This window comes from Mus caroli, chromosome 17 (assembly GCF_900094665.2).
Source record: "Mus caroli chromosome 17, CAROLI_EIJ_v1.1, whole genome shotgun sequence".
Taxonomy (NCBI): Eukaryota; Metazoa; Chordata; class Mammalia; order Rodentia; family Muridae; genus Mus; species Mus caroli.
In genome coordinates, this window is record NC_034586.1 from 63,746,944 (window position 1) to 63,756,567 (window position 9,624).

A 9,624-nucleotide genomic window follows, 5' to 3' on the forward strand; every position below is an offset into this window, starting at 1 on the left:
TATATATATATATATTGCACATACACACATACATACCTGTATGGCACAGACACCTGTACATACCTACATGAACACACACATACACTGCCTGCACAGGTACACACACACACACCTGTACATACATACATGTTTAGGAAGAGAAAAGCCACAGTAAGGAAGGCTCGTGCCTCTGGACTCAAGCATCCCACAGCACCGCCTGCCATGGAAAGACCCGGGACTCACCAGGGCTGTACAACACTGGGAAAACACAAGCCTTCATTTTCACTAAGCCAGAGTTTTATGAAATCTTCCCCAACTCAGTTTACCTTTTAAAAACCGTTGCTTCTGGAAGGAGATCCACTTCATGACGCAGAAACTTCCTCCCAGGAAGCCCCTCCTCCGCTGGACTGGCCTTGGTCCAGGCTCCCTTCGCCTGCACCCTCCCATTCATCCTCTGAGCAATGAGCAAGTGGGGCAGGACTTCCTTGGGCCTGATCCAATGGAGCACATGCTTTGATGGACAGCACTAAACTTGGGCTGGGTGTGAGCCAGGATGGTAGAGTGCTTGTCTGCCAGGCACAAGACCCTGGGTTTGATCCACAGCATTGCAAAATAAGTCAGTAAAATAAATAAACAAATTTGAGAAGACATGTTGATTACAGATTGGGAGAGTAATCAGATACCAAATCAACCTTCTGCACGTCAAGTTTATTTTGGAAAGCAAGGTCATGGGTTTAAGAGCATCCAGACTCTAGCAAACCCTTAGGCCAAGGACAAAGCTTTGCTGAAGACTGGGGCTTCTTTCGACAGGTTAGAAACTGGTGTGATGCTTTAGGATGCAAATTGATGAACGACTAAATCAGATACTATTTTTCTTAAAAGTCAGAGAGATGGAGACCAGTTATAAAATACCTCTGAGACTTAGACCTTCCTAAGAGCTGATGGCTACATGGCTTATATCTTATTCCTATACTTGATAAATCCCAAGTTAGATTCTCTTTCCAAGATTCTCCAAGGTCCTCAAATGGTTGTCATTTCAGGGGCTGTCTATGTGACAGTGACCTAGGGAAAGCTCCTCTGCCTGCAGGAGGGCAGAGGGAGAGCACAGAAGGGGGAGGGGCTGGAGGTAAAGGGATTCCAGTCGAGCTTCAAAGATCGAGGAGCCAGGTGGACTGGTAAGGTCCATGGTACACGGGCATGGAGTGCTGAGTTAGTATCCCCAACACTCAGGAAGAAAATCACCTGTGATAGTGGACAACTGGAACCCTAGCATTGGAGAGGCAGAGGCAAGAAATCCAGGGCTCCAGGCCAGCTGGTCTTGTCCAATTAGTGCGCGCCAGGATCATCGAGAGACCTCATCTCAAAAATATGGTAGAGAGTGATCCAGGAAGACATCCAGTAAGATCTCAGGCCTAACACACACACACACACACACACACACACACACATACATACACACACACACACACACACACACTTTAATGATCATGGTAAAGATAGATAAATTAAAAGCAATAAAGAAAAAGGAATAAATTGTGCACAACAGAGGCCAGTGTTTGAGGCCTGTGATTGATCGGCAGCTGTCAGCGCTACCATCATGGACATCGTTGTCTCAGGAGTCACTTGAGTTTTAATGATTGCATGTTAGTTGAAAGAAGGGAATGAAGGCACTCCACACTTCAAGACAACTGTGGAAAGGACTGAAATAAAAACTATATCTGCAAGGGGCAAGAACTGAAAGAAAACAGAAAAGAAAATGATCACTTGGGCATTAGTAAGCTTTAATTTTTAAAAAAAATGTTATTGTGAGTAATCACAATGTTTTACCTTTTTAAAATGTGTCAGAGTAGCATAGTGAATCCTCATCTATCCATCATCTCTGTTCATAAATGATAATTATTTTAATCATACCGAAAAAAAGGTGTGTCTATACTGCAGCCTGTTATAATAACTTTTGTGAATGAGGCAATACGGTTGACCTGGGGTGAGCCTAAGGTACGACTCATGGAACAGAAAGTAGTAAGAGAATGAGTGAAAGGATGAGCATAGAAAGCATAGAAGGATGTCCAGTGTGTGCAGAGTGGTCAAGTGCAAACTGAGGTGAGTCCCTGACATGTGGTCCCTTGAGTCACACAAAAACACTTAAATAGCATCTTCAAGGCCAGAGAGACAGTTCTGTGTTTAAAAGCATTTGCTGTTCTTGCAGAGAGAGAGAGGACTGGGTATTCAGTTCCCAGCATCTACACAGCAGCTCACAGCTCCAGTTCCACAGGATACAAGGCTGTCTTCCGGCCTTCTCAGGCACATGCCCTGTGCATTCAAAACCTTTGTGCACATCAAATAAAGGTAAATGAACTCATGGGCAGTATAAAAGAAGCGCTTGCCCTGTGGCCACACTTGACCATGCCCTCCTCCCCTCCCCCCTCCTTTCCCTCTCCTTCTTCTGCCTTCTTCCCCTCCCCCTTATTTCATTACCCTGTAGTTCAGGCTGGCACAGGACTTACTTATATACCCAATCCTAAGCTAGTCCCAAACTCTCAGAAGTCCTCTTGCCTTAGCAATTGCTCAGGGTCAAGAAAGCTGAGGCTGGACCAAGAACTAGGTCTCATCCTGTCTGGGGCTGTTCATCCTTGAACACACCTTATCTTCAAACTCACAGACTTTGTCTTTACCGGTAGGGTTGGGAGCTTAGAAGTCAGTGTATGAGGCCTCCATAGGGCACAGTGGGGTTTAACCTGTCACAAAGCCTCATGGTGACAGTGTGGTGTCTGTTCTCGTGCTGGATGCTGCTCCCGTCCTGTTATTGATGGTTTGTCCTTTATTGTGCAATTGGGGAAAGACCTAGGTAAATTTTTTTTGATTCGGTTATCTAATAAATTTTTGTATTTCATTTATTATTAGCGTACATATGTGTTTGTGCTCCTGGAGGCAACGTCCGGGAGGAAGATACAATAGGAAAGAAGCTGGGAAACCAACAGAGTCGCCTGAACGTAGGAGGTTTACGTAAGCTTTTTGCAGTGAGGCAATTTTTATTAACTAATTGCGAGGTTCAAGGAAATCCTAGGAGTGATATTTGGCAGGCTGAAGAGATTCTATTCCTAACTACCAGCAAAATTAGCCCCAGTGACACAATAAAAGTCAAGTTTAACTCAAGTTAATCAGCTATTGAACCCTGGGCACTTTCCCAAAGAGTAGAGCAGACAGCGAACAAGAAATGGAACCAAAAATCAATGGGGGACAAGGAAAAGAGAGACAAAGACAGCAGACAGAGTGGAAGAAGTGGGAGAGGAGGAATGGAGATATGAGGAGGAGGAGGAGGAAGAAGAAGAAGAGGAGATGGGATGGAGATGTGAGGAGGAGGAGGAGAGATATGAGGGGTATGGAAAAGGAGAGGACAGGGCAGGAGAGTGGAGGACAGGGGAGGGGAGGGAGGGACAGGGTGTGGAGGGAGGGGAAGGGAGGGGAGAGGAGGGGAAGGAGGGGAAGAGTGTGGAGGGGAGATGAATGGAGAAGAGGAGGGGAGGGGAGGAGGGGAGGGGAGGGGAGGGGGGAAAGGACAAGGGAATGGCAGGAAAGAGAACAAGTGTTCTCAAGCTCTGACTGGAGGAAAGCACTGAGGGCAAGGGGTGAGGCGAGATTCTCTTCAGAAGGCATTGAAGGCTATGACATTCAGATCGAGTCAACAGAGAATCCTCTGCTCTAGAACATGATTCAGGGATCTTATTTTCAGCCTCTTTTGGAATGGGCTAACCACAGTCAAGTTAATTATATAAAGTCCTGCCAAAACATTTCACAACTCTCTCCTTGAAGCCAAGCAAATTATTTTTAACCAGTAGACACTGAAGACTCTTTGAAGCAGGTCTCCCCGCAGAAGAACTGTGTCTTGCCACTACTGATTCTAATCTCCTACTTCAGAACACTTGAAACGTCTCAGGGTCATCAATGGGCACAGGAAACCTCATTTCAAAAAAAAGCATATGAAGCTAGAAGGCCTCCAGAATCATCTCCTGTTCATTACATCTACACTTATAAATCATTGAGTTGAGACCTAGAACTATTGAATGATGCCCCAGTCCAGGGTTCAATACTTGTTCTATTTTTTTCCTACAGCACATTAGTTAGAAGTTACTGACCCTAAAGTCTTGATCTCACGTAGGAAGAAGAAACAGCATCCTTCAGGTAAGCTATGCACTGAGGAATCCCACTCATGCCCAGCAGCAGTTCAATGCCTGGCATGTATTTAGGCTTAAAAACAAAACCCAAGGTTTCCTAGTTTTCTTCTCCATGGAACTATGAGACGGGACTTGGTGCCAAAGGCAAGATGAGATGTTTAAAAGATGGCCAGGTAAGTCTGGGACTTGGATGCTCACGTGCACTTCTAAATCATTCAATAAAAGATGCCATCACTGTATGTGAAAGCTACTAGCCAAAAGAGGGAACACTCCAACTCTCCCTTAGAAGGTTCTATTTAATCTGTTGCATCAGTCCTCCTGGAGAGGTGTAAAGAAATATATTCATCCCAGAGAGAATACCAATGACATACACAAGGCCAATTGCACCCAAGTCTACAATAAAGAAGCAGTGAGTGCATCTGTTCTTCCTTACAGGAGCACAGATGACTTTGATGACTGGAATCTACCCGAGGAGGCATGATCTCCGGGCCTCCTGTGCTCCACCCTGGGGCCTCTTCTGTATTTAGAGTAGGTTGTCATTGAGCCCAGCCTTGAGGATGTCTCTTGAAGTTCTTCACAGTCACTGACTCCAGTGTGACACAAGCAGCCATGTCTTTCCCAGAGCACAGAATTCTTCAATAGAACCTCAATCCTGAACACAGAGCAGGGCTTGGCAGGCCTCATGCAGCAGAATGGGGCATGGAGGGGCTGACAAAGCACAGCTGAGACCATGAATTGAGCCTGGGCTTCTTTCATTTAACTGGGTGTGTTCTTCAATCAAAAATGCATGATCTGATTATTTTCATTTAGATGGAAAGGCAGCCTTGCTTCTTAAATGGGTTATTGTCACAGTATTTTAAAATGAAGCATTAGCCAGCAATTTACTGTGAGTAAATCCTTAAGGACAGTTGGGAATTAAGAGACCCCTCCAGAGCAAAGCTCCTAAATACTTTGTGTCAGGATAATAAGGGTCTTTTAAGAAACGTTAACAGTTCAGCACCCCATAACTTTCTAGTGCAGGTGAATAAGTGTGTGTGTGTGTGCGTGTGCGTGTGCGTGTGCGTGTGTGTGTGTGTGTTTGCTTCAAACAGAAAAGATCCTGGACTTTTGCCTCAGGAAGCTTGAGCAGTTGTAAATGGACTTCACATACAGATGTGAGCATACAGTTATCCCTCTGATGTGCCCATTAGAAAGCTGCTCTGGCCTCCAGAGTCTTTCCAAGGCCAGACCAGCAGGGCACTGGAGCTCATGCAGTGACTCCACTGGCCTGACCTCATGCTCCCATTGGGCTTGCTCTCTCTACTCCAGCCTCCAACCATCCCCCTCTCCTGATCACCTCCCACTTGGACACTTCATACCACCATGCAGGGTTGCCTTGGGACATGGAGACTGCTATGTTCAGTTGGATTCTTTTCCTTTGTCATCTTTTCAGATCACTGAGTATCCAGGGGAAACCCTGACATATCACAAATCACAATCTCTTTTGGCTTAGGTAAACAGTGATACAAATGTGGAATGATATATGATTGTTTTGGTACTTCTCTAATACAGTTATAAAATATCCCGAGTAGGCCAGCAATAGGAAAAGTCTATGGTTCCAGAGGAAAGCTCCACAGTGGGGGGCAGGTGGTCAGAGTAGGAAGCTGAGAGACCATAACAGGAAGCAAAGGCAGTGCGCTGGAAGTAGAATTGGGCTCTCAGCTCTCAAAGCCTGTCCCCAGTGATATGCTCCCTCTAGCAAGGCCACACTATGCCTCAAACAGCACCACCAACTGGAGACCTAGTGCTCAAATACATGAACTTTTGACTATTTCTCATTTAAACTGCCATAATAATATAGAAAATATAGAATAATATCTAAATATATGTAAATAAAATAAAATATGTAATAATATATAAAATTATATAGTTTACTTGAATACTTTGGGTATTTTAAAAAATCACTACTTGATAAGACTATTTGAATATTCTTCACTTAAAAAAAATAAACTGGCCTTCTGGTCTCCACGGCCAGTCCTACAACACCCAGAGAAAGCTCTACTTTTAGGCATTCTAACACACCCAGGATCTCAGGGCCCCAGAGGCAGCTTGACTCCCAGGAGCCCTAACACACCCAGGATCTCAGGATCACAGGATCACAGACAGATGAACTCTGAGGAATTCTGACACAACCAGGATCACAGGAAGGACAGGCTCCAGTTAGATATAGCGAGGGCAGGTAGCACTAAACATAATCAGATGGCAGGAGGCAAGCATAAGAACATAAGCAACAGAAACCAAGGTTACTTGGCATCATCAGCACCTAATTCTCCCACCATAGCAAGTCCTGGATATACCATCACACTGGAAAAGCAAGATTCGTATCTAATATCACTTCTCACGATGGTGATAGAGGACTTTATGAAGGCCATAAATAACTCCCTTAAAGAAATACAGAAGAACACCGGTAAACAGCTAGAAGCCCTTAAAGAGGAAACACAAAAGTTCCTTAAAGAATTACAGGAAAACACAATCAAACAGGTAAAGGAAATGAACAAAGCCACCCAAGATTTTAAAATGTAAAGAGAAACAATAAAGAAATCACAAAGGGAGACAACCCTGGAGTTAGAAAACCTAGGAAAGAGACCAGGAGTCATAGATGCAAGCATCAGCAGCAGAATACAAGAGATAGAAGAGAGAATCTCAGGCAGAAGATACCATAGAAAACATCACACAACAGTCAAAGAAAATGCAAAAAGCAAAAATCTCCTAACCCAAAACATCCAGGAAATCCAGGACACAATAAGAAGACCAAACCTAAGGACAATAGGTATAGAAGAAAGCAAAGATTTCTGACTCAAAGAGAAAGTAAATATCTTCAACAAAATTATAAAAGAAAACCTCCCTAACCAAAAGGAGGAGATGCCCATGAACATACAAGAAGCCTACAGAACTCCAAATAGACTGGACCAGAAAAGAAATTCTTCCCATCACATAATAATCAAAACACCAAATGTGCTAAACAAAGAAAGAATATTAAAAGCAGCAAGGAAAAATGGTCAAGTAACATATAAAGGCAGACCTATCAGAATTACACTAGACTTCTCACCAGAGACTATGAAAGCCAGAAGATCCTGGACAGATCTCATACAGACCCTAAGAGAACACAAATGCCAGTCCAGGCTACTATACCCAGCCAAACTCTCAATTACCATAGATGGAGAAACCAAGATATTCCATGGCAAAACCAAATTTACACAATATCTTTCCATAAATCCAGCCCTACAAAGAATAATAGATAGAAAACACTAACACAAGGAGAGAAACTACACCCTAGAAAAAATCAAGAAGGTAATCTTTTAACAAACCCAAAAGAAGATAGCCACACAAACATGATTCCACCTCTAACAACAAAAATAACAGGAAGTAACAATCATTTTTCCTTAATATCTCCTAACATCAATAGCCTCAATTCCCCAATCAAAATGCATAGACTAGGCCAGGTGTGGTGGCACATGCCTTTAATCCCAGCACTCGGGAGGCAGAGGCAGGTGGATTTGTGAGTTCGAGGCCAGCCTGGTCTACAAAGTGAGGTCCAGGTCAGCCAGGGCTATACAGAGAAACCCTGTCTCAAAAAAAAAAAAAACGTATAGACTAACAGATACTTAAACATGACCCAGCACTTTGCTGCATACAGGAAACACACCTCAATGACAAAGACAGCCACTACTTCCAAGTAAAAAGTTGGAAAACATTTTTCAAGCAAATTGTCCCAAGAAATAAGTTGGAGTAGCCATTCTAATATAGAATAAAATCTACTTTCAACCAAAAGTTATCAAAAAAGATAAGGAAGGACACTTCATATTCATCAAAAGTAAAATTTACCAAGATGAACTCTCAATTCTGAACATCTATGCTCCAAATGCAAGGGTGCCTACGTTCATAAGAGAAACTTTACTAAAGCTCAAAGCACACATTGCACCCCACACAATAATGGTGGGAGACTTCAACACCCTTCTCTCAGCAATGGACAGATCGTGGAATCAGAAACTAAACAGAGAATCAGTGAAACTAACAGAAGTTATGAACCAAATGGCTCTAACAGATATTTATAGAACATTTCATCCTAAAGCAAAAGAATATTCCTTCTTCTCAGCACCTCATGGTACCTGACCATATCATTGGTCACAAAACAGGCCTCAACAGATACAAGAAGATTGAAATAATCCCATGTACCCTATCAGATCACCACAGACTAAGGCTGGTTTTAAATATGAACAAAAACAACAGAAAGCACACATACACGTGGAAGCTGAACAACGCTCTACTCAATGATAACTTGGTCAAGGAAGAAATAAAGAAAGAAATTAATGGCTTTTTAGAATTTAATGAAAATGAAGACACAATATACCAAAACTTATGGGACACAATGAAAGCAGTGGTAAGAGGAAAACTCATAGCTCTAAGTGCCTCCAAAAAGAAACTGAAGAGAGCTTACACTAGCAGCTTGGCAGCACACCTGAAAGCTCTAGAACAAAAAGAAGCAAATACACCCAAGAGGAGTAAATAGCAGGAAATAATCAAACTCAGGGCTGAAATCAACCAAAAAGAAGCACAAAGAACTATACAAAGAATCAACAAAGCCAGGAGCTGGTTCTGTGAGAAAAATCAACAAGATAGATATACCCTTAGTCAGACTAGCCAGAGGGCACAGAGACAGTATCCAAATCAGAAATGAAAAGGGAGAGATTACAATGAAATATATCTTAAAATAATTATTCTGTTTGTTGACTATTTACAGTGGAAAATATTAAAATCATGTTCTACAAAAAAATTAAACTGATTTAAAGGTTTTGGGGTAGGCTGCAGAGAAGTCAAAACCCAGTATTTTCTAAAGAGTTCTGAAGCAAAAGTGAAGGAGAAAGAGTGTGAATAGATAGTGGCAGAGGGTAGAAAGAAATTAGGATGAAAGAGAGAGGTAGAGATTATTCCAAGTTATAGTCCACTACTTTGGGAAGCCCCAGCCAGAACCTGAATCAGGGGACCACATCACATCCTCAGTCAAGAGGAGAGAGAGATGTGAATACATGGATGCTCGCTCACTTGCTCGCTTGCTCGCTTACTTAGGATCAACTCAATGTCTCCAGTCCTAGGAGACCTAGAGAATGGTGCTTCCCACAGTGAACTGGGTCTTCATTTGTCAATTAACTTAATTAACACTGTGTGCAAGCCCCACCTGTCCCTGACAGATAACTTCCTGTATTGCTGAGGACTATTGTTCACATAAGATAAGAAGCCGGATGTTTTCACTTCTGCACACGAGGTCCCTTGTCCCAACTGCACAGGATGTAGATGAGAGGAATGTGTAGGTAGGAAGTTCTTTGGGTCGTGCGCTTGCCTCTGTTAGACACAGGTGGGAAGTACCATAGCCTTGGATTTGGCTTTTATGGGCACCTGGCTAACCTAATTCAGTGCCATTCTCTGAGAGTCCTGG